This window comes from Hypanus sabinus, chromosome 6, assembly GCF_030144855.1.
Source record: "Hypanus sabinus isolate sHypSab1 chromosome 6, sHypSab1.hap1, whole genome shotgun sequence".
Taxonomy (NCBI): domain Eukaryota; kingdom Metazoa; phylum Chordata; class Chondrichthyes; order Myliobatiformes; family Dasyatidae; genus Hypanus; species Hypanus sabinus.
Window position 1 is genome coordinate 97,060,971 of NC_082711.1, and position 27,107 is coordinate 97,088,077.

General features: G+C 40.7%; 1 long non-coding RNA gene across 1 annotated transcript; it reads left to right on the top strand.

Annotated features, from left to right (window-relative positions):
- The first annotated feature begins 499 nt into the window (after positions 1-499).
- LOC132395038 (uncharacterized) lies at positions 500-27,107 on the top strand. Its single transcript, XR_009512501.1, has 3 exons — positions 500-602; positions 6,225-6,280; positions 26,981-27,107. It is a non-coding gene; the product is annotated as an uncharacterized LOC132395038 (long non-coding RNA).

Below are 27,107 nucleotides of genomic sequence, written 5' to 3' on the forward strand. Positions count from 1 at the left end.
CACCCAATAACAAGCTCACTTTTGCCCAGTTTGTACGTATTTCATCAGCTAGTTTAAATATCACAAAGTACACTGCAGATGTTGTGGTCAAAGCAACACGTACAACACGCTGGAGGAACTCAGCAGGTCAGGCAGCATCTGTGGAACTTGGCCTAAAACATTAACTGTTCATTTCCATGGATGCTGTCCAACCTGCTGAGCTCCTCCAGTGTGTTGTACATGTTAATTGAAATAATGTTAGCCACGCTAATGAATGAATGACACCTGCTAAACTCACCTCAACATGTCTTTTACATTTTAACCCACCACGGGCAATAGAAAAGTCACTGTTGCAAACAGTGCAGCGAGCAACACTGTCGTTATCTTTGAGGTCAACTGTAAAGTCCGCCCACAGAGAAAACTGATAGGTCTATTTAGCACGAGGAGAGACCAATCAGGATGCTCCCTCTTGCTCTCGCTCTTCCTCTTCCTCTTCCTCTCCCTCTCCCTCTCCCTTACCCTTTCCCTCTGAAAAAATTCGATTTCCAGGATATTGTATATAATTTGCGGGCGTCAGGGAGCCGCTATCAATATGCGGGACACTCCCAGAACTTCCAGGAGAGGTGGGATTTCTGATAGACTCACTTACATTTTAAATGCTTCTGCTTACTTGTGTTTTCTCTCTCTTTCAGCGTGCTGGGTGTTTGTTGGTCTTTTTTATGTGGGGCTGTTTTGGGTGTCTTGTTTTTGTGGCTGCCTGCAAAGTGATGAATTTCGAGGTTGTATAATGTACCTTGATAATAAATGTACTTTGAACTTTGAACTATATTCAGCAGATCTAAGTAACAATGAGCCAATAAAGTGGGGTGGCAACAGACAACAAGTCCCAGCCAATGACTATCTTCACCATGACAGGATTTAACCACTCACCCTTGATGCTCAAAGTAGTTAGCAAAACTGAGTCACCCACCATCAACATGCTTGAGTTTACCCTTGATCAGAAACTGATCTGGATCAATCACAGAGTGTGCAAGATCAAGTCAGAGGCTGGGCATCTTCTAGCAAATATCTCATCTCGGGACACTGAAAAGCATTTCCACGACCTACAAGACAAAGGGTAGCAGTTTGATAGAATACTTCCTACTTGCTCTTGTTAGGAACTCTGTTGTGCTGTATTGGTTTTGAAAATGTAGCAGAGCTGAAGGAACAATAGGACCATAGTAGTTGTAATTGTAATTGTACAATTACAATTACAAAGGTTGTACAATTCTGACCATAGTCAGAAATGCAGGGCATTATCAAATAGGTTGAGAGATGGAAACACTGAGTGAAGATCCACTCTACAAGACTGAAGCACAGCAATAACTCTAACATTACAAATCCTTCCTTTGAAATGCTGTTAGCAGACCTGAAATACAAATATAAACCAGCTCCTGTACCAGCTTCTCAGAAAGACAATCCATACTAAAGAGTTGATTGTATGGACAGTATTGGCACAGGTATTAATGGCTACCTTTGTCACATTACACTCCATCAAATATTTCAAGTTAAAGGTTTAATAACATGCTCCCAAATGCAGCATTAAACTATAAGTCTTGCTATTGATATTGTGATCAGTTAAAAGAAAACAGATAAAGGCAGGTTTTTAATTTGATTTCATTCAAAACAGCCATTCAGATGAATATCCAATGCAAAGTTCTTCAGTTCAATTATGAGATCTTAATTTATTTTAATGGTAATAAAGAGATATTTTCTTCAGAGGAACCTTATTGCAGCTCTGGATGTCGTCTCAAGTTTACAAAAGAAAATAAATAATATTTTAAATTACCATTTCTTAGAGTCTAGAGTGACTGTGAAGAAGAGTTTGTGCATGTGTGTGTGTGTGTGTGTGTGTGCACGAGTGCATATGTTTCCCAGCATTAGTGTAGCTGCAAATGAATGTCAGACCTGTTGGTGAGAGTTCAAGTTCTCCAGAGGTGTTGGAATGTCTATAAAACCACCTACACTTTGTGTTTCTTGATATTCATTTTTTTCCCTTCCCTTCCCTTTAAGCTATCCATCTAGTTGTAGTTTGTTGGTACAAAGGGAAATTGCAGATATTGCATGTAAACTGATATTTTTAAAAAACGTGCTAGAGTGACTGGCTGCAACTCTCTGATGCCACTCTGCCTGGATCGTCACAATCCCATCAGCTACCTTTTATATTTCTTCCAGGAAGAAAGCTGAAGAATGTGCACCAACTCAGTGCCATTAATCATTTGAACAGCATATACTCAAGTTTAGGCAACTTTAATTATTCACCAAAACCCAGCAGTTTATTTATTGATTTATTGAAATACACTGTGGAATGGGCCCTTTCAGCCCTTTGAGCCATGCTGCCCAGCAACCCCCAGATTAACCCTAGCCTGATCACAGAACAACTTACAATGACCAATTAACCAACCTACCAGTACATCTGTGGGAGGAAACCAGAACACTCAGAGGAAACCCATGTGGTCATGAGGAGAACGTACAAACTCCTTACTATAGATCCAGGAGAGATCCCATTTGGTTAGTGTTGCTTCCTTGCTTTGAAATAGAAGGAGAATTACCGTGTAATGGAATAGGGAGATATGAAGGCAAATTAATCATCCCATTAAGCTATTTCAAAATGTAATAATATTTCAAATGAGTGATTTTTATAAATGACATAGATGAGGAAGTGGAGGGGTGGGTTAGTAAATTTGCTGATGACACAAATGTAGGGGGTGTTATGGATAGTGTGGAGGGCTGTCAGAGGTTACAGAGGGATATTGATAGGATGCAAAACTGGGCTGAGAAGTGGCAGATGGCATTCAACCCAGATAAGTGTGAGGTGGTTCATTTTGGTAGGTCAAGTATAATGACAAAATATAGCATTAATGGTAAGACTCTTGGCAGTGTGGAGGATCAGAGAGATCTTGGGGTCCGAGTCCATAGGAAGTTCAAAGCTGTTGCACAGTTTGACTCTGTGGTTAAGAGGGCATACGGTACATTGGCTTTCATCAATTGTAGGATTCAGTTTAAGAGTCGAGAGGTAATGTTGCAGCTATATAGGACCCTGGTCAGACCCTACTTGGAGTACTGTGCTCAGTTCTGATCGCCTCACTACAGGAAGGATGTGGAAACCATAGAAAGGGTGCAGAGGAGATTTACAAGGATGTTGCCTGGATTGGGGAGCATGTCTTATGAGAATAGGTTGAGTGAACTCAGCCTTTTCTCCTTGGAACGATGGAGGATGAGAGGTGACCCGATAGAGGTGTATAAGATAATGAGAGGCATTGATCATGTGGATAGTCAGAGGCTTTTCCCCAGGGCTGGGATGGCTAGCACAAGAGGGCACAGTTTTAAGGTGCTTGGGAGTAGGTGCTGGGAAGATATTAGGAGTAAGTTTTTTACGCAGAGAGTGATGAGTCCCTGGAATTGGTTGCCGGCAGCGGTGATGAAGACAGAAAGGGTAGGGTCTTTTAAGAGACTCCTGGATGGCTACATGGAGCTTATAAAATAGAGAGCTACGGGTAAAGCCTAGGTAGTTCTAAATCAGGAACATGTTCGGCACAGCTTTGTGGGCTGAAGGGCCCGTATTGTGCTGTAGGTTTTCTAAGTTTCTATGATACTTATACTGGTACCACACTAAACTATAAATATAACCATTAATTTTACTCATTCATGGTCATAACTATTGCTTTAACGAAGTTCTTGCTAATTTTTTACTTGGATAAAGATAGTTTTTGATTTTGGTGTCACTGACCTTCCGCCTGCTTTGTTGAGTACGTCTACACACCACATCACTGCTCGACTTAATTGCAACCCAATTACTCAAAGACAATTGGATCGCCTCCCAGCCGTGAGCCCAGAACGTCAGGAGTACTGGCCAGAGTCTGTGCCTTTGTTGTGTATTGTCAAAATAGGCCACCCTGCTTGTAGCTTTGGAGGAATCTGTTAGGCCTGGATCTGCGTTGCTTTGCTTCAGATCTCGTATTAATAAAAAGCCCCACAAGTGGGATGCTGACCATCCGGCTCCAGAAAATGTGGAGAGGATTAATGTGGCACGCAAAACAAATCACTCCTGAGATCAGCTGAAAAAAAAATACCGTTAGTATTAAATACAGTTAGCTCATCTCAAACAGGGCTTTTGTGGCAGAATTGCTATAGATTTCACTTGCCCAGCTCCTAAAGCTATAGGGTATGTGGAAATGGAAATCATCCATTGGAATGTTGAATGCCTTCAACAGCTCTCATCAGAAAATATGACTTCTACAGATGAACGTCTGTATTTTATTAGCTGGAGTAAAAGTAATCGAAAGGGGACAATCAATCCTTTGCATCAAATGTATAACTAAATTGTCTGAATAAGACTGGAGAAAGTTCAGGTAGCAGCAGAGGCTATACTGAAATATTTCAGTGACATATAGAGAGCTGATCAACTTCTTTGCATCCCATGGAATATGGTAACGTGACCAATTGAGGTAAATGATTCCCTCCACAATTCTGTGGTTAACAGAGGAAACATTGGTCAATGATTTCTGATATTCCTTTCATAGCTGTATTCCTAAAGTAGCTCAGACATCCCAGTCTAGTTTCATGAAATGCGTTTACTCACGATGTATTTCCATGTCTTTTTGTGTTCATTGGGGGTCACTTAGTTTTACCAGTTCAATCCTTGAAAGGACGTGATTGATCCTATCTCTTATTAGTTCCATATAAAAGGCAAAATATAATAATTCTATAGCACTGGGTGAAACGAAAAGCTGGCAGCATGTTAGTGCAGCCCTTAAAAGTTGACTGTTTTTCTCTCTCCACAGATGTTCCCAAGATCTGCTGGTTTTTTCCATTTTCTGTTCTTATTTCTTATTATTCACCTCTTTCCATCACTGTCACTTAACTGGGAGTCCTTTGATTCCAAATTAGTTGTTTGGAATCAAATTACCTTGCCAGGTGTCTTAGGACTAGGTGTGTCTGCACCAGCACCACTCCTTCTCTGCTACCTGTCCTACATCCCTCTAGCAGTGTTCCACCCTCACCACTCCCAACATCCTTTGCTCCCGACAAATTTACCAACTCACTCTTTGCTCCATGTTGACAAGTACAGTACTGTACAATAGTCTTAGGCACCATAGCTGTATCTATATCATATGTGCCTGAGACCGTTCCACGGTACTATTGCTTTAAAACAGAAATGAGGAGGAATTTCTTTAGCCTGAGAGTGGTGAATCTGTGGAATTCATTGCCACAGATGGCTGAGGAGCCCAACTCACTAAATATATTTAAAGCGGAGGTGATAGGTATATGATTAGTAAGAGTGTCAAAGGTTCTGGGAAGATGGCAGGAGAATGGGGTTGAGAGGGAAAATAAATCAGCCATGATGGACTGGTGGAGCAAATTCGATGGGCTGAATGGCCTAATTCTGCTCCCATGTCATATAGACTTTTGGTCTAATAAAAGATAAAATTAATCCCCAATCCATGAATGGCTGGTATAAAGGAAGAATCTTTTAAAGTTAGTAAATTCATATCTCCTAATTTTCACAAATTCAATTCAAATCCTCAACTTTAAATGAACAAAATGAAGTATTGTAGCGGTGTGCTACACGCAGCGCTGAAATAACGACACGTAGTCAATGAGCTGCAGTTGCAAAAGAGATTTATTCGAACTTTGCGGCCTCGCTTTAAAGCCTTCCTGATCCCGCCCTCCCTGGGTCCCACGCGCGGGCTTTTCCCGTCGCTGGTGAAGCAGACTTGGCGCCCTTTTTGGGACTCGCCTCAATGCCGGCGCGCGCCGATTTGTGAGCCAGTTCGAGTGCGCTGGGAAGTGGGTCACCACAGTATTGGAAATATTTAAAATTGTAATGTGTTTAACATTGAAAATAGCTATGGGCTCAAGTGTTGGCTGCTTTTTAATAAAAAATGCACAGCGTGTACTCAGTGTGAACGTCTTGATATTACCACATTTGCTGAGTCTCAATGAGAAGAAATACTTACTTGGTCATTTAGATCCGTCTTCGGATTCACCTTACTGCTTATTCATATCTCAGAGCAGCAGTTAGTCATCAGCTTCCACACTTGTTTTAATGTTGGAATATAGTAGAATTTGAATAATTGTAACAGATTCTATGCTGGGGTTAATTGTGCAGATTTAAATTTAAATAGTTTAGAATGTCGATAAAGTATGTCTGGGATCAATAAAGTATGTCTGTCTGTCTGTTAACTCACCACTCTTGTTTTTAGTCCAAAAGCACAACTGAATTCTGGAATGAGCTGAATTAAGCAAGACAAATGCATAGGTATGCAATTTCTTTAAATTAACATGCACCTTATTAATAATCTCTAATTAAATTGTCAATATCACCTGATGTTCCCCATTTATAGTATACACAATTTTAAACATGTTGTAATAATTGCTATTAATTGAAAACTGAAAATTATCTTCCATTCATCCATGTACAAGAACATAATAATTAATTCTAGACTGCTCCATAGGACTCAGGTATAATATTGAATCTGTGGCATACTTGTAATGGCAAAGTAATTGGTCTGATAGCAAGTGTAACATAAAGAAATAATTTCATAGGCTTCTTTTGGTAGAGCCTTAAGGCACTAAGATGGTCAGCAAGTAATTTCAAGATCCCCTGTTGATTATGCACCAATGAACAAGTTCAAAATAGATGTGATGCAATCTCAAAAGTATTTAACTGGCTAAACAATAAATGGACATTAAAGACTAAGAGAGGCCCAAGAAAAAGAACTAATAAAGAACGCACAAAAACTGCACCTGGCTTCAGTGTCGCTATGTGCATTGAGAAGCCAAAAACGTAATTTTCCCCAGTAATGGAGGATAAACCTACTGAATTCTTTAATAAGATTGAATAATAGAGGCCAAGGAAGCCAGGGGAGACTAGGAACATGTGAATCACATTGATCTATGAGCCATCTGAACTGTTTGGGTCTAGACAACCAATCAGACTGGTGCTAAAAATGTTTTTAAGCAGTACTAGGGTTTTCTACCCACAAGTTTCCATTCAGCATCTTTGAACTTTATAGCGATCGGCAATAAGGATTCAAATTTATGCTAAATTTCAGCTTACAAAGATCTGACTTCTATTTCTGTCCCCTATTTCGAGGCTATTCTGACGTACTGGCCAAAATAACTCTTATATCTTGTCATGTACTTATTTCCATATCTTACACTCCATTGTGTGCAAAATGTCTTCCTATGTTTACCTGCCAAACAAAACCACGACTTACAAAATAATTGCATTAACCGTATTTAAGCTCATGGAACTATTGGATATCTGGATGATATTGAAAAAGTGGCTGAAAATGAGTGTTTGGTTTCCCCTCTGTTGAGAGGCCCTGCTGTGCAAACTGTATTAACTGTTCACATGCCTAGTGTTATTTATTGCGGGTGAAATATTTTAGGAAGGTAGTGATATGAAAGGCGGTATTTAAATATTTTTATTTAGTTCTTGTTTTAAAACAATTTTTCCACACCTGTTTCTGATTGGTTGACTCTAGTCACTTGCCACCATTCCAACTTGACCAAATTGTTACTGGGAATTTCTTGAAGGACTCTTGCAATAGATATTCCATTGATATTCCTCCAAAGTTACCGCCAGCAAATGAGAGAAACCCAAAAGAAATTCCTCATACGTGACTCAAGTTGCAACAAACCTGATTTAACTCTGCTCAGTTTTTATTGATTACAACATCACAAGTGATCTTTACAAACCTGCCTCTTCCACAATTCATATCCTGAAACAGAAAAGATAAACAAAGTCTCCAAACTAGGTACATTTTTATCTGGTTTTAACTAGACCATAACCCCTCACTCAATGTCAGCAAGATCATGGAGCTGATTATTGACGTCAGGGGGAAGAAATCGGAGATCTATCTTCATTGGGGGAATCAGAGGTGGGGAAGGTCAGCAACTTTAATTTCCTCAGTGTTATCATTTCAGAGAGAGCAATTAAGAAGAAAGCACAGCAGTGCCTCTATTTTGTTAGAAGTATTTGAAGATTTGGCATGACATCTAAAACTTTGACAAACTTCTGTAGATGTGTGATGAAATATACTGATTAATTGCATCACAGCTTGGTATGGAACCACGAATTCCCTTGAATGGAAAATCCAATAAAAGGTAATAGATATAGCCCAGTCAATCATGAGTAAAGTCCTCCCCACCGTTTGGTACATCTACACGAAGCACCGTTGTAGGAAAGCAGCATGCATTGTCAAGGACCCCCACTACACAGGCTATGCATTCTTCTTGCTGCTACCATCAGGAAGAAGATACAGGAGCCTCAGGACCCATACTACCAGGTTCAGGAATAGTTTTTACCCTCAGCCAACCTTGAACCAGAGGGAATAACTTCACTCACCCCAGCATTGAACTTTTCCCACAACGTATGGACTCAAGGAATCTTCATCTCATGTTCTTTCCATTTACTGCTCATTTCCTCTTATTATTATTATATATTTCTCTTTTTACTTACACAGTTCACTGTCTTTTGCACATTGGTTGTTTGTTCGTCCTGTTGGGAGTGGTCTTTTATTGATTCTACTGTTTCTTGGATTTACTGAGCATGCCCACAAAAAAACAAATCTCAGGGTTGAATAAGGCAACATCTATAAATGTTGATAATAAGTTGAACTTTGAACTTTGAAGTATATACTTCCACGTGACTGCATTGCCTTTGCCAACAGTAATCACATATAAACAAAAGAATCCAAAGATTTCATTCACAATCAATTTGAATTCACAAATTTAAACTTCTACTCAATCACTAACAAGAGAAAATCTGCAGATGCTGGAAATCCAAGTAACACACATTAAATGCTGGAAGAACTTAGCAGGCCAGAAAGCATCTATGGGAAAAAAATACAGTTGACGTTTTGGGCCGAGACGTCAACTGTACTTTTTGCCATCAATGCTGCCTGGCCTGCTGAGTTCCTCCAGCAGTTTGTATGTGTTGTTTAAATTTATCCTACCTGCTAACAGATTTTAAACATATTATTTCACAATTCACCAATCACTTTTGATATTATTAAATAATACAATACAGTATAAAGCAAAAAGAGCCATTTGACAATAACCTGCTTTGGGAAAAATATACAAGGGTCAAAATTTCTAACCCTTTCCATGAATTGGCTGAAGTGCCAAGTTTCCACTAACATTAAATTGGATATCTAACATTTAGAATACTACAGAGTGTATCTGCTTCTCTTTGACAATGCCATGGATTAGGAGTGACTAAAGCTTAAGGGGGCTGACAACTCCAAGTAGCAGGGGATTCTTGGCCCTCTGAGACCCTCGGTTACCAAGGGTAATGTATACACCACAAACAGGATCATAGTTTATGTCAGAATTGTTAATTGCATTTCCTCACAAAAGGAGTAGCAATGTGTTGTTTCTGGGGTTATCAGAAATACAGTTCTCCATATGCTTGCATTGTTTTCGGTTTTACAGTTTTAACATATGAGCCATGAAAGTCAAGAAGTGAGAAGCTTAAATCATCAGTAGTGGAGAAGCAATCGGTTATATCTATTTCCCTTATATTTTTGGAAGTAGCCCAAATATATATACATACAAAGATGATCAAAACTGCATATCACCATAAAAATGCAACCATCGGTTTTTAATGAACTTATCCAGAGTTCAGGAAGATACATTTCAATTATTCTGAACATACTGTAGCTCAGGTTGAGTGGAATAAACGTGTTCAATTACAGCAGGGGAAGCCATAGGTTAAGGTTTCATATTTAACTTATTTTTGAGTTAGCATTCAGCAATGCATAATTCTATATTTCTAATGATTTTTGTTGCTTTCAAAAGATAGTTTAAAAATTTAGTTCTGGTTTCTATTTCAATTACTGGAAGTAGGAGAAATTGATGTTTTGCCATCAGGTTGGAGGCTCCCTAATGAAGGGTCTCAGCCCAAATCGCATGCTGCTAATTCATTTCCATAGATGCTGTCTGACCTGCTGAGTTCTTCGGGTATTTTGTGTGTGCTGAGTTGGATTTCCAGCATTTGCAGAATCTCTGTATTTATGATTTGCTGCTCCACTGTGAAGTCTCTTTGAGGGAAGCCTACCATTCAGAAGTTTAGATCTTTTCTTTGACAGAAGTTCAGTGAACCCCTCTCTCACTGCTCCCCCTCTGTGATCTTGCCTCTCATTGTCAGTCTCCATCTATCCATCACCTCCACTGCCTCACAACCTCATCCTTCCTGTTTCCTACGGGGCACAACCTGCCTGTCATCTAAATTCCTTCAGTCACTGTGGAAGTATGTGACCACAGACTACAGTGGTGCGTAATAAATTTTCATTGCCTTTTCAAGGGCAAATAGGGATGGCCATTTATTGTTGGTTCTGCCAATGATGAATAAGAATTCCACAGCAAATATTGTCCTTGGTAGCTGTTTTATGAATATAATACTAAATGGTTAATTCCTTTAAATAATATTATAATTTTTTTCTAACCAAGTATAGATTATTAAGTTTCAAAAGCCTGTTGTTACTAAAATAAGTCTGACTAAAAATCTAAGATTACTCCAAACCACACGTCCAGTGTTGAAGATTGTGGCCATCAAGATAATTAATATGTAGCCCTGCAAGAGACTTTATGCTTTGCCTGAATTTAATTAGCTGTGGCAGGAATGACTGATGGCATGAAAAAATTACCAAGCCCAGTTCTTGGCTCTAATTACTATAGATTAAGTCAAGAGTACCCATAGGAAAATCCAACCAGTTCATAATATTGGCTTGAAGAAAGCTGCATTACTTATATTCAACCCAAGGAAATTGTCTGCTCGACTTTGGTCTCAGGCATTGTTATGATTGCTGTCAAAAGTTTTATATTGCAAGATATCAAGTTTAAAAGAACACATTGCTCATAAATGTTTTCTTTTAAGTGGACTGAACAAATTAAGTTATCCATCTTGGGTGACTACTTCAAGAGTGATGGGTAATTTGCAAAGCTTTTCTTCCAACTTGGCTGCTCTTAGCTGTATTGGGGAATAAAATGCAAAACAATATAAACTATTGCTCAACAACTTTGAAACATATATATTGACTTGCAGGTGAGCTAATCTGGGAATAATGTAAAATGGGATTTGAGCCAAAAGCTTTTGGACACATGTCATCAGTAGGTCCCAGCGTTTAATTTTCAAAATTCCTCTGTAAACGAATACCACCAAAATAACTGTATTTTCAGCTTCTTTTAAACCTGTTATTTAATTCATTAACATAATTCTTTAACACAATTTAGTCCTAAAAATAGGACTCGCTTGTTACTTGTGTGAACTTGCTGGATGTTAATTGCCTCTCAAGTTTAAAAATCTTAATGGCAGTCAATACATCTTAGAGGAATCCATTCTGCCCAGAGTAGTTTGGGATTTTCAATAGGGCCTATTTTAACTGGTCCCTGACTTAATGTGGGAAAACCTAGGGAGAAATCAACCTATTGTTCAGCTGCCAGTAACAGAGAATATAGTCAATTTGTGCTGCAATATAGATCAGACTTAAGCTTCTGTGCGAATCAGATCTCATACTGTACATCAGACCATATTTCAGTGTGACTGGACTAATAGATTCAAGATTCAAAAATTTATTGTCATTCGAACTGTACATCAGCTCTGCAGGGCAGAATGAGACAGCGTTTCCCAGGGGCAAGTGCAATCATAACATAACAAACGCAACAATAAATAGTAAAACACAACAGCCACATATAAAAACAAGTTATAAGTGTCCAGTGCAAGTTAAAAGCGTCCAAAGCAGAGTCAGGTAGAGCAGCTATTTAGCAGTCTGACTGCTTGTGGGAGGAAGCATACATCGCGTGCGAGCACCCATCCTTAATCCTCCTAAATCTTGCTTCAAAAGAACCGACTGCAATAATCAGCAAATTGTTGGAGAACTATTCCTGCTAGTTACTTGTTCACCCATTATTAATCCCTTGTGTGAAAAATACTGATAATTCAGTATCGGGATGAGGCTGCTGATTTCCATCTCTGTCCTGCAATCGATAAGATGGCATCTGGTTCCAAACATTCAGGCAGTCTATCAAAGTTATGCAAAAAAGCCCCATCCATACAAATGATCCACCCTTTAATTCCACTCCTCTCCTCAAACTGCAGGCCAAGAGCAGGTAAGAGTTTTTTCACATTTTCGGATTAAAGGTGAATTTAATTTCTCCTTTTGCCCATGTTATCAGTCTTTTCTACTGCTGTCATTAGCTACAGGTGGATAAATTTAATGCATTAAAGGAATGTGTAATTGTTGTACACTGTGAATGAATTCCTTACATGTAATCCTTGGTTTAGAGTCCAGTCCCTAGCTGTTCACAATGTGTCTCAGTGATATGGATGAGGAAACCCGGGGTATTAGGGAAGTTTCCTGATTGTACAAAAACTGGCTGGCAAATATAAACTCAGAGGAGGATGTTGAGAAGTTTCATGAGTGTGTGAGGCTGAATGATTTGGAGGGCAGTGTTGTGACGAAGCAGGTTCACAGGTTTGGTAAGTGAGAGAGAAGACACTGATTACAAACAAACACATAAACTATTTATTTACAGGCAAACAGTAAAACTTTCAACCAAACATCTAAGCCTCGTTAAGTTACACAAACTACAATACTAATCATTCAGTAACATTACAAACTCAACTGTTACCTCATTAAGTCTCTCCAGATGACACAGCTACAAAACAAAGCATTGAACGAACAGAGTGTGCATGGGGCCGCCTATAAGTACAACATTCTTCCCCAGTGGTTCTTCAGCACTGCTTGGGACCTCAGTGTGGTGATGAGTGGCCGCGGACTGGACGTGCCTGAAACCGGACACTGGTGCTGTGGCACACATGGCGACCAATGGGGAAGAGCAGCTGCATCCTTTGAGCAGGCGGACCGATGACCAACATGGCAGAGGTGGCTCTCGACCGGCAACTCTTCACATTACAGGCAGGCACAGAGTGCTGAACGGTCTATGCCCTTCTTATAATGGCACAGGCAGAAAGATAGCGAGAAATTGCATTGAGTAATATCTTACACAATCTCTGGACACGACAAAATGCCTCACTCTCAGCAATTGCAATTTCTATCATAATCAGTGTAAGCCTGCTGGCACATTTGCACATAACAGTGGCTCACGGATGACTGAAAATATAATACATAGACATGGAAACTGAATTGCATTGGACCTTTTTCTACATGAGTATTGAAGGAGTCTCTAAGGCCAGCAACACAGACAAGCCAGTGCAATGATTGATGTATTGTCTGGGGCTTCTTCTTGGGGGTATTGGTTTTGCACTTTAAACTGGCGTCATGATACTTTAATGTGTAATAGGGACTGTGGGCTTGTGAAGAGGGTGTGTTGAATTATGCCAGTCCATGCATCATGCTTCATCCTGAGCAACTACATGACTAGAGACTCTCTGATCCCAGAGACAGACACCAAGCGCTGCTGGAAATCAGCTCGGAGAAAGATGCGCTTTGGTTTGATTGAAACTTTCTGGTCTGCCAGCATATCGAGATGTCCGCGGAGGAATGCTGTTGACCAGCATGTTCCAAGCCACAGGAGTCTGCGCTGAGGAATGCACTGAGGTCTGGTGCAGCCAGCACAAGGGCTCGGCAGGGGAGGACTACAGTATAGGATTCTTCTGCTACTGTGCTACTAGGCAGGGATGGGCTGCGTCAGAGGCAACACTCCTATTGGTTTCAAGAAATGAAATTCAACATTACTTAATGCATTGTCCTCTGTGGCTTGCCATAGAGTGCTGAGCTTATGGAATTCATCAGCATCTGATTGTTGTCTTAACTAGAGCTTTTAAGCCCTTGTGCTTTTGGTTTAATCTGGTCAGGTTATCTGTGACTGGCACGTGTTTTTCGCATGCTATGATTATTTATAGAGGACTCTCCATTAGTCCCTCAGTGGAGCCATTGTGTTGGAGAGAATGAATTGTCTTGCAGTGCCACTCAGTCACTCCCCTGTGGCTCTGTCAAACCTCGTTCCCATCTCTTCATGGAGAATCTGTCGCCTTCAACTCCTGGGTCGAGTTGTGAGCCTGCCACCCTCCGCTCCTGGGTCAAGTAGTGAGGCTTCCGCCCTCCGCCCCTGTGTCGAGTTGTGAGGCTGCCACCCTCCACTCCTGGATCGAGTCGTGAGGCTTCCGCCCTCCGCCCCTGTGTCGAGTTGTGAGGCTTCCGCCCTCCGCCCCTGGGTCGAGTCGTGAGGCTTCCGCCCTCCACTCCTGGATCGAGTCGTGAGGCTTCCGCCCTCTGCCCCTGTGTCGAGTTGTGAGGCTTCCGCCCTCCGCTCCTGGGTTGAGTTGTGACGCTGCCGCCCTCCACTCCTGGGTCAAGATGTGAGGCTTCTGCCCTCCGCCCCTGGGTCGAGTCGTGAACCTGCCGCCCTCTGCCCCTGGGTCAAGTTGTGAGGCTTCCACCCTCAGCTCCTGGGTTGAGTCGTGAGGCTTCCGCCCTCCGCCCCTGGGTCAAGTCGTGAGGCTTCCGCCCTCCGCCCCTGGGTCGAGTCATGAGGCTGCCACCCTCTGCTCCTGGGCTCAAATCGTTGTCAGTGCCTCCTGTGACTGTGAGCCTGCTATTCATCCATACTTGGCTCCAGCCCTGTCCTCCGACGGCACACCAGGACTATTTAAAGATGACCAGGAACTTCTAGTGTATTGTAGCAGATTAGAAATGGTGGACAACTGATTACTGCTTTATTATGTGCATTTGCAAGATGTGAATTTTGCTGGCAAACTTACTTGTCACAACATAGAAAGATACCATTCAGCCCATCGTCTCCATACCAGCTACCAGCAGAGTAATCCCATCAATTTCTTTCCTCCTCTTAATTCCCTGCTATCTATTCTCTCTCTCATGTCCATTCACTCTCTGATTCTTCTGTCACTGACCTTTACTACAAATAATGACCTACCAACACATCTCTGTGATGAGGGAGGAAATCAGAGCAAATTCACGCTGGTGTCACAAACACTACCCAAGGTCAAGATCAAACCTGGGTCCCTGAAGCACTACTTGAATTACTTAGCCACACCATGTGACTTGAGAAGAAAATTACACTGGACAGCAAACATTCTTGAAAGTGTTGCTTCCCCAGAAATGTTCTGTGGTTATGATAGACTAATTGAAGCTGAACACAAATATAATTTCAGAATTCTTGTATCCAGTACGAATTTGGAGAAACAAGGAATTAACTTACTGTATATTGAATATAATGCATTTAATTACATTAATGGTGCTAACGCTTTGCACTTGTTCAACTAAGCTAAAAATGATGATTTTCATTTGTATTCTGTGTCTGAGGTTTCTCACTTAAGTGTCTAATAATAATCAGCGAGCAATTGATGGATTCCATTTGACCTGATACGATTTCTTCATGACAGCAATATCCTGGTGAAGCCTTTCACCATGCACATCACTGACAGTGCCAAGATTTGCAGAGAAGAAGACTAAATGGGAATGCAGGAATGAATCTTCGGTAACATGTTGTACTTCAATGGTTTTGTATGCTTGAAGCATGTCATCAACCAGCAGCACGTAGTTTGGTGATCTGTAGTTGCCAAGAAAACTTTCAACAACATCCTTGAATGCCTTCCGTGTGATTTTCTCCAGTCCCACTAGAAGTTCTTTGAATTGCAAGTCATTGGTGACCTGTTTGATTTGCAGACCAACAAAAATGCCTTCCTTATTCTTGGCAGCAGTTATTTTGGGTAACCTTTGTCTCAAATATCAAAATCCTTCACATTATTTGTTCATCACTTTCCTAAAATTATTCATAGGCCCCAGTTTTATATAAAGAGGAGGCAAAATATCTTCATTAGGTCTAAAACTGGATTATGTTCCACGTTTTTTATTCTGGAACCAACTGCTTACGGAGTACACAGTCTTTTTTAATGTAATCAGATTCTTTAGCGCGGTTGTCCCAATTGCACATGAAACAACAGTACGTGGAGTATCTGAGCTGCAGTCCTAGTAGCACTGCTACTACTTTCCAATCATCACAGATGTTCCAGTTGTAATTGCTGTCGCAACCAGGCTTCCAGGTTTTGGTGGTTTTCTTTCATGTGTTCTGCACAGCCAATTGGTATTAAGGGGTAGATATTGCTGTTGTCTAGCAGCTCAACTTTCAGGCTTAACAATGAAAAATCAACAAAAAGACTATACTGTTGTGGGCCTCGCTGGCAACCTAAGATGATCTAAAGCCCTTTAATGTTAATGCAGAAGCACAGATTTTGTGCCTGGTGATAACAGATTCCATCCTTGCAGAAATTGCACCCAGTAATTTTGCTTTTGACTTTGACAAACCCGTCTCTGACCAGGTCATTTAACTCAGATTGAGGCTCACTTGACATAAGGAGTTCAAAATCTGTATCAGTATCCGTGTCGTTCATTCCTGGCTCTTGCATCATGGCATCTTTGGCTGACTCCTCTAGACCCCATGTACTTCTGTACTAGAAGACGATCGTCATGAGGCACAGCTGAAGGGAGATTGAGGTATTCGATGGATTTCTTGTTCTTTAACAGAAACCAGACACACTGATCAGACAGACATAGCAGTTGGTCACATAATCCTTCTGCTCTCATCATATCATCAGGACAGTGAACAGCATTGACTTCCAAGTATCTCTGAGCCAAGCTCTAAGATGGACTGCGCATGTTGTGTAACAAATGTGAGGAGCCCAGGCTTTGCAACACACACAAAATGCTGGTGGAATGCAGCAGGCTAGGCAGCATCTAAAGGAAGAAGCACTGTCGACGTTTCGGGCCGAGACCCTTCATCAGGACTAACTGAAAGGAAAGATAGCCCAGTCCAGGCTTTGTCTTGGTCAGCAATTTTACACCAAAAGTAGAGCTCATATGCTTTCTTAATGAGGAGTCATGCTCAGACTTTGAGATTTAAGCATGTACTCACCACAAATATAACCAAAAGTATTGGAGCTGTTACAACATTGGTAAGTCACTTTGCAATCACAAATACTCCTGAATACTCATTAATACGAGGCTGAGAGCATGGTGCAGGAAGGAAGGGTTCAGGTTTTTCGATAATTGGTCTTTGTTCCAGGGGCGTTGGGATCTGTTTCGAAGGGACGGTCTACATCTGAACTGGAGGGGTACTAACATTCTTGCAGGAATGTTTGCCAGTGCTGCTCGGGGGGGTTTAAACTAGATGTGCAGGGGGCAGGGATCCAGAATACGAGAGAAGATGATATGATGAAGGATAAGGGACAGGTGGGGAATACACGTTTCCCAAATATTAATTGTGTAAAGGAGAAAGGTGAGACAGAACATGTGTTGGAAAAGTTACATGTACAGAGGGTTGGTCAGAAAGAGCATGGGGTTAAATGTGTAGAAGGTTTGGGTGATCTTGAGAAGGTCATCAAAATTCAAGGTGCAATTAGCCCGATGGAAGTTCAAGGAGCTGGGTTAGGTACAATAGACAGTGTTTTAAGCAAAGAGGGGAGGAATGGGCTAAGAATTCTATACTTGAATGCGCGTAGTGTCAGAAATAAGACAGATGAGCTTGAAGCTCAGATGAAAATGGGGATCTACGATATTGTTGGGATAACGGAGACATGGCTGCAAGGGGATCAGGCCTGGGAATTGAGTGTACCAGGGTATACGTGCTATCGTAGAGACAGAAATATGGGAAGGGGGGTGGTGAGAAATGAGATTCAGTCCTTAGCAAGGGGTTACCTAGGAACAGGGGAAGTAGAGTCTGTGTGGATTGAGCTGAGGAACAGTAAGGGTAAAAAGATCCTAATGGATGTTGTGTACAGGCCCCCAAACAGTAGCATGGATATTGGGTACAAGTTGATTAGGGAGTTATCATTGGCATGTGTTAAAGGTAATGCAGTCGTTATGGGAGATTTCAACATGCAGGTGGACTGGGAGAATCAGGTAGGTGCTGGACCCCAGGATAGGGAGTTTGTGGAGTGTCTAAGGGATGTATTTTTGGAACAGCTTGTGCTTGAGCCAACCAGGAATGAGGCTATTTTGGACTTGGTGATGTGTAATGAACAGGAATTGATAAGTGATCTTAAAGTAAAGGAGCCATTAGGAAGTAGTGATCATAACATGATAAGTTTTTATCTACAATTTGAGAGGAATAAGGGCAGATCAGAGGTGTCAGTGTTGCAATTAAATAAAGGAGACTACGGAGCCATGAGGGAAGAGCTGGCCAAAGTTAAATGGGCGGATGCCCTGGCAGGAAAGACAGTGGATCAGCAGTGGCAGATATTCTTGGGCATAATACAAAAGATGCAAAAGCAGTTCATTCCAATGAGAAGGAAGGATTCAAAGAGGGGGAAGGGGCCACAGTGGTTGACAAAGGAAGTCAGAGATTGTATAGCATTAAAGAAAAGGAAGTATGACAGGGCTAAGATGAGTGGGAATACAGATGATTGGGACAGTTTTAAGGAACAGCAGATCTTAACTAAAAAAGCAATACGGAGAGAAAAAATCAGGTATGAGCTCAGTCTAGCCAGGAATATAAAAGGGGATAGCAAAAGCTTTTTTAGCTATGTGAAGAGAAAGAAGATAGTTAAGAACAATGTTGGCCCCTTGAAGAATGAATTGGGAGAAATTGTTATGGGAAACAGGAAAATGGCAACAAAATTTAATGCGTACTTTAGATCTGTCTTCACCAGGGAGGACACAAGCAATCTCCCAGATGTATGGATGGGCCAGGGTCATAAGATATCAGAGGAATTGAAACAGATTGACATTAGGAAAGAAACTGATGAGTAGACTAATAGAACTGAAGGCTAATAAATCCCCGGGTCCAGATGGTCTGCATCCGAGGGTTCTAAAAGAGGTGGCTCAGGAAATTGTGGATGCATTGGTAATCATTTTCCAATGTTCCTTAGATTCAGGATCAGTTCCTGAAGATTGGAGAGTGGCTAAAGTTATCCCACTTTTCAAGAAGGGAGGTAAGGAGAAAACGGAGAACTATTGCCCTGTTAGCCTAACGTCAGTCATGGGGAAGATGCTTGAGTCCATTATTAAGGACGAAATAGTGGCATATCTTGATGGCAGTAATAGGATTAGGCCGAGCCAGCATGGATTTACCAAGGGCAAATCATGCTCGACTAATCTGTTGGAGTTTTTTGAGGGTGTAACAAGGATGTTAGACGAGGGTAAGCCAGTGGATGTAGTGTACCTAGATTTTCAGAAGGCATTCGATAAGGTGCCACATAGGACATTGGTGAGTAAAATCAGAGCTCATGGCATTGGGGGCAGGGTTTCAACATGGATAGAAAACTAGTTGGCAGATAGAAAGCAAAGGGTAGCAGTGAAAGGGTGTTTCTTGGACTGGCTGGAGGTGACTAGTGGGGTACCACAGGGCTCTGTATTGGGACCACAGCTCTTTACGATTTATGTCAACGATTTAGATGAGGGCATTGAAAACTATTTCAGCAAGTTTGCTGACGATACTAAACTGGGTGGCAGTGTGATATGCGAAGAGGACGTTAGGAGAATACAGGGAGACTTGGATAGGCTGGGTGAGTGGGCAGATACTTGGCATATGTCATTCAATGTGAATAAATGTGAAGTTACCCATTTTGGAAGCAGGAACAAGAGGGCAGAGTATTGTCTGAACGGTGTAGAGTTAGGTAAGGGAGAAATGCAAAGAGACCTAGGAGTCCTAGTTCATCAGTCAATGAAGGTGAATGAGCAAGTGCAACAGGCAGTGAAGAGGGCAAATGGAATGTTGGCCTTTATTACAAGGGGAATTGAGTACAAGAGCAAGGATATCCTTTTGCATTTGTACAGGGCCCTGGTGAGACCACACCTGGAATATTGTGTACAGTTTTGGTCTCCAGGTTTAAGGAAGGACATTCTGGCAATTGAGGAAGTGCAGCATAGATTCACTAGGTTGATTCCTGGGATGGCAGGGCTGTCTTACGCAGAGAGATTGGAGAGATTGGGCTTGTACACACTGGAATTGAGGAGATTGAGAGGGGATCTGATTGAAACGTTTAAGATAATTAAAGGATTTGATAGGATTGAGGCAGTAAATATGTTCCAGATGTTGGGAGAGTCCAGTACCAGAGGGCATGGATTGAGAATAAGAGGTCAGTTATTTAAAACAGAGTTGAGGAAAAACTTCTTCTCCCAGAGAGTTGTGGAGGTGTGGAATGCACTGCCTCGGAAGACGGTGGAAACCAATTCTCTGGATGCTTTCAAGAAGGAGCTAGATAGGTATCTGATGGATAGGGGAATCAAGGGATATGAGGACAAGGCAGGGACTGGGTATTGATAGTGAATGATCAGCCATGATCTCAGAATGGCGGTACAGACTCGAGGGGCCAAAAGGTCTACTTCTGCACCTATTGTCTATTGTCTATTGAAAATACAATTACTTTATTATGATGAGTAAATACAATCCACTGTGCATGAAGAGCATGTGCATCAATGTGATCACAAACCGATTTACCTGTAAACACAATGCACAGAAGGCTGTTTGCATTATGCTTTTATAGTCTTTCTAAAACCTGTCCTGCCATGGAGCATCCACGCTGCCGAAGTATGTCCAGGCATGTCTGGACAAGAGAGAAAACTTTGCACCTTATATTATGGGAAACATTTTGAATGATTTGAATTATGAACTGAAATAACAAATATAAGTGATTTTTTTAAAATAGTGTGATGAAGAAATTTCATAATGATTTTCATGATCAGCAGCCCAAAATTCATAAGATACACCAAAAAATATTCAGGAAGCAACATCCTTGACAAGGCAGTGGTGAGCTGTGTTTTTCGATCACAGTAGTCTTTCTGGTAAAGGTACTTTCACAATACCATTCGTGAAGAGTTCCAGAATTTAGACAAAGCAATGATGCAGGAGTAGTGGTATAGTCTGAACCCAGGATAGTGAGTAACTTATCTGGATTCAAAAATAAGTTTTCGCATGGATCTCCGATGCTGAGCAGCTAACATAGGTATATTATTGCATCTAACAATAGTCAATTCCCCTCAATTCTTTAATGTTTTTGTTTTTTTCCTACTTAAGGCTACTTAGCCAGTTAATGTTGCAGAGTTGATTGCAACATCTGTTTCTGTTTCATAAATCTACCATCCACCAGAGGTACTTAACTAAATATTGTTCAGATAAAATGTACCTTTTATCCTTTTGGTAATCTCAGATCTAGATGGCTAAGAATTATTTTAAATATGTAGAACATGGTCTAATAATATTACTTTGTTGATCCAGAATAGTCTTCAATACCGTAGAAGTTCATTACCAAACGTCCCTTCCATACAAATCTCACCCCACGTTATGGAAGATGTTATGAACAGGAAAAAAATGTCAAGGCACACTGGTATTGGAACACCAATGGCTAGGAATGGAAAAGGCTACAAAAAGTCCATCATAGGCAAAGCACTCCCCACCACTTAGTAGATTAACATGGAGCACTGCCACAAGAAAGCAGCACCCATCATCAAAGACCTCCACCATCCAGATTATGGAATTTTCTCATCCATACCAAGGGCAGGAGATACAGAAATCTTAGGACCCACACTACCAGGTTCAGGACAACCATCAGTCTGGTGAACTGGTTTAAATAACTTCATTCACTACTACTCTGGGACTGGCTCTCCTACAATCAGACTCACTTGCAAGGCCTCATTACAACTCATGTTCTCTGTATTGTTTTTATTTGCAGTTTGCCTTTTGCACATTGGCTATTTGTCAGTCTTCGTTTATATATAGTTTTTTCATAAAATTCTATTGTGTTTCTCTTTTTCCCTGTAGATGTCTGCAAGAAAATGAATCTCAATGTAGTATGTAATAACATATATGTACTTCGATAATAAATTTACTCTGAAATTTGAACTTTCAGATGTTCATCACTGTAAAGCAGGCCTTTATGAGCACCTCACCAGTGTGTTGTATAACACTAAACAAGTTTTAAAATCTTTAAATAGTAAAACAATTGTTTCTCATAAACTGTTATACAGTCCGGAGGTATAATATCTGTCTCCAAAGACACTGGTTTTTAAACGAAAGATGCGTCACACAGAAGACAAGCCAATGAATTCATGTTGTCAAAGTATTTCCTCTGAAATAGAAGATCAAGCTAACCAGTGAACTTGTCATCAAAAAGGTGTAGAAATATGGCCAGCTCTCAGAATTGCACGTTTAGATATTAATCTCTGGCAGTCTTGAACCCAGAAATTTGAAGAACCTGGAACAGCTCCCATTGTTTATAAGCACAAATGTTGGAACAGGAGGATCTGAAAGTATCTGGAACTTACTTGCATGTTTGTTTTAACAGGCTAGTCTAACTTTAGAAAGTGATTGCATAAAACTGGAACATATTCAATACTGAAAGAAAATTCTCAATTACCTTTGAAACAAGCATTGGAAAATAACTATGTATCTTTAGAGAGATTAAGACAGCTAAACTGAGAAAAGTTATGAAGGAAGCCAAGTCCTTCAAGCTCTACCTATCTGATCTCCTGCAAGCAAGGTCCACAAGTCTCCACTCTGGCAATTGAGCAAAATTCTAAAGTATGGGTTCCATGGACCCCTTGCTTAATGGTATTGTTCCATGGCATAAAAATGGTTGGGAATCCCTGTTCTAAATCAAGTGTTTCTGGGCCATTGCTCTGAAGGTGGAGGTTTGTCAGACAAATATGGTGATGGACAAACTTAATATGAGAAAACAAGTGAGCAGAAAATGAACTGATATTGCTAATTAATTCTGTGATCTGAATTCTCTGTAAGCAGGACTCCACACCAAAAGCAAATTTGTCAAGTTTTAGCTATGTAGAAACAGAAAAAGCATGTCAGGGCTCTTTGGAGTTTCTGTGTTAATGTTTAGGTTAGCTTACAGAAACAAATCGACAGCAAGACTAGGACACTGAGAATGAAAGTTTCATCCTCAATGATAGGTCATAGAAATGTACAATGCAGAAACAGCCTATCTAGTCCATGTCAAACCTTTTAAACTTCCTACTCCCATTGACCTGCTCTGTGACCATAGTCCTCCATACCCCTACCATCCATCTAGCTATCCAAATTTCTCTTTAACATCGAAATTGAGCTCATATCACCACTTCTGCTGGCAGCTCATTCCACACTCTCACAACTCTCTAAACTTAAACTTGAACTTTCCAGCTTTCACCTATAACCCATGACCTCTGGTTATAGACCCACCCAATTTCAGTAGAAAAAAACTGCTTGCATTTACCCTATCTATACCCCTCATGATTTTGAATATATCTCTATCAAATCTCCTTTCAATTTTCTACATTCCAAGGAATAAAGTCCTAACCTTTTCAATCTCTCCTTTTAAGTCAGGTCCTACAGACCCAGCAAAATGTTCATAAATTTTCTCTGTACTCTTTCAACTTTATGCACATCTTTCCTGAAGGTAGGTGACAAAAGCTGCACATACCACTCCAAATTAGGCCTCACCAATGTCTCAACATATCCATAAGACCGTAAGAAATAGGAGCAGAAGTATGCTATTCGGCCCATCAAGTCTGCTCCGCCATTCAATCATGGGCTGATCCAATTCTTCCAGTCGTCCCAACTCCCCTGCCTTCTCTCCATACCTTTTGATGCCCTGGCTAATCAAGAACCTATCTATCTCTGCCTTAAATACACCCAGTGATTTGGCTTCCATAGCCACTCATGGCAACAGATTTGACAGATTTACCACCCTCTAACTAAAGTAATTTCTCTGTATCTCTGTTCTAAATGGACATCCTTCAATCCTGAAGTCATGCCCTTTTGTCCCAGACTCCCCTACCATATGAAATAACGTTGCCATATCGAAACTGTTCAGGCCTTTTAACATTTGGAATATTTCTATGAGATCCCCCCCTCATTCTCCTGAATTTCAGGGAATACAGCCCAAGAGCTGCCAGATGTTCCTCATACAGTAACCCTTTCATTCCTGGAATCATTCCCATGAATCTTCTCTGAACCATCTCCAATGTCAGTATATCCTTTCTAAAATAATGAGTCCAAATCTGTACGCAGTACTCCAAGTGTGGTCTCACAAGTGCCTTATAGAGCCTCAACATCACATCCCTGCTCTTATATTCTATACCTCTAGAAATGAATACCAACATTGCATTCGCCTTCCTCACCAGTGACTCTACCTGGAGGTTAAACTTTTGTGAATCCTGCACAAGGACTCCCAAGGCCCTTTGCATCTCTGCATTTTGAATTATCTTTCTATCTAAATAATAGCCTGCCCATTTATTTCTTCCACCAAAGTGCATGACCATACACTTTCCAACATTGTATTTCATTTGCCACTTCTTGGCCCATTCCCTTAAACTATCTAAGTTTCTCTGCATGCTCTCTGTTTCCTCAACACTACCAGCTCCTTCACCTATCTTTGTATCATTGGCAAATTTAGCCACAAATCCATTAATCCCATAATCCAAATCATTGACATACATCGTAAAAAGCAGCAGTCGCAACACCCACCCCTGTGGAACACTACCGGTAACGAGCAGCCAGCCCGAATAGGATCCCTTTATTTACACTCTCTGTTTTCTGCCAATCAGCCAATGCTCCACCCATGCTAATAACTTCCCTGTAATTATATGGGCGCTTAGCTTGCTAAGCAGCCTCATGTGCGGCAGCTTGTCAAAGGCCTTCTGTAAATCCAAGTACACCACATCTACTGCATCTCCTTTGTCTGCCCTGCTTGTAATTTCTGCAAAAAAAAAATGCAGTAGGTTTGTCGGGCAGGATTTTCCTTTCAGGAAACTATGCTGGCTTTGGCTTATCTTGTCATGTGCCTCTAGATACTCTGTAACCTCATCCCTAACAATCAATTCCAACAAATTCTCAAGTGCTGATTTCAGGTTAACAGGTCCATAGTTTCCTTTCTGCTGCCTCCCACCCTTCTTAAATGGCGGAGTAACATTTGCAATTTTCCAGTCCTCCGGTACAATGCCAGAATCTATCGATTCTTGAAAGATCATTGCTAATGTCTCCACACTCTCTCCAGCTACTTCCTTCACAACCCAAGGGTCCATTCCATCAGTTCCAGGAGATTAATCCACCCTGAGACCATTAAGCTTCCTGAACACCTTTTCAGTTGTAATTTTCACTGCACATTCTTCACTTCCCTGACACTCCTGAATGTCCGGTATACTGCAGATGTCTTCAACTGTGTAGACTGATGCAAAATACCCATTCGGTTCCTCTGCCATCTCTGCATCTCTCATTACAATACCTCCAGCATCATTTCCTATTGGTCCTATATCTACCATCAACTTTCTTTTATCCTTTATATAATTAAAAAAGCTTTTGGTATCTTCTTTGATCATTTAGTCATCAGCTTCTGTTCATAATTCATCTTTTCCTTCATAATGACTTTCTTAGTTTCCCACTGCAAGTTTTTAAAAGCTTCCCAATCCTCTATCTCTCCACTAGCTTTGGCTTCCTTGTATGCCCTCTTTATTGCTTTTACTTTGGCTCTGACTTCACTTATTCACCACTAACATCCCATCTCCTGTACTCAGTACCTGGATTTATGAAGGCCAATGTGCCAGAAGCTTTATTTACAAGCCTATGAATTATGGACCTGTATCCCCAGGTCCCTTTGTTGCACCACATTCCTCAGTGCCCTACTGTTCACTATGTAAGACCCACCCTGGTTGGTCCTACCAAAGTGAAACACCTCACACTCATCTGCATTAAACTCCATCTGCCATTTTTCAATTGTATTATTCAACATCACCTGGTCATTTGTGCCATTAGCTTAAAAATCTCCATAGCCATCTTGTGACTTTCAGGCTCACTAAATAGCAGACCTTGTTTATGGGAGTCCATGTAAATGGACAAATTGATTTGATTAGCATTTTTATGCTAATCATGAGGTCAGAAATTGGATGACATTTACATCATCTTCTTCCTTTCCGAAGTTCAGTTCTATGAAATTATCTTTGTAACACATTCCTAAGTCTTCAAGTATTTAACCGAATATTCATCCAAGAGCTCTGATAAAAAATTGCTTTATGGTGGTACAGATTTTGCTGTTTCTTAATGTTACATGCATGAGATGTGAGAATTTTCAAATACTGCAGAACAAAGATGCTTCCAGAGCTTTCCAGAATTGTACTTTGTCTTGCCACTGGAGGCATATTAAACTGGGCGGGTATTTCCTAATGCACAACACCAGCAGTAGTGTCACTGGAAGCGTTACTAGCAGGACCACCTATTGAAGTTGCAGCTGTACTTTTCCATTTTTTTTAAGTTGGCTACTGATCTCCATTTAATGTATTTCAATTGAATTACTGTGTTGTGCTTTCGCACATTTGCTTAATGCAAAGATTTGCTCTTTAGACATTTTTCACTATCTGTATTATCCTGTTTTTGTAGTTTATCTCAAGTTTTGTATTTAGTTCAATTAGTAGAAGACTTTACTCATCCCATTTACTCACTCATTCAATCAAACCAACTACGTGGTCTTTCCTTTAAGTCAGTAGCGGCTATTTTTTGTCTCTTATCCCATACTTTCATGATATCATCTGGGAGCCACGTTTCATTAGATTTAACACTGATGGCCTAATCTGGCCGGATTTTCTCATTAACTCTATCAAACTGAAATGATTTATTCAAGTAGAAGCTCAAACCCTCAGTTTTCTGTTCACATGTGACTGAAGATTCTGTAATTCATTTCATGACTTTGGCTATTCCTTTGATTTGATTTTCATTCATACATCCACTTATTACTTTGATCTTGACATATTAATAGTTTGTGGTTGAAATTTCAATAGATTGTCCTGCAATCTCAATTTAATTCTATTTTTCCCATGTCTGTTAGCATGTAGATATTCAAGCTTTCTCACATGCTCCGCTGGCTCACATGAATTTATTATCTTTTTATCCAAATTTGTACAAATTTAATTTTTGATGCTCTATTGACGTATATTGAATCTGCACTTTACTAGTTTTGCATATGGCTCTAACGGGTTGTGTTTCTTTTTCACAGACCTGTTTTTAGAAAGGACTGTAGCAATTCCTCACTCCTAACTCCAATCCAATGAGGTAGAAGCTGAAACTCATTTATTTAGAAGCAATGATTCGAATGTTGCAAGTTCTACAACTATAAAATCCTG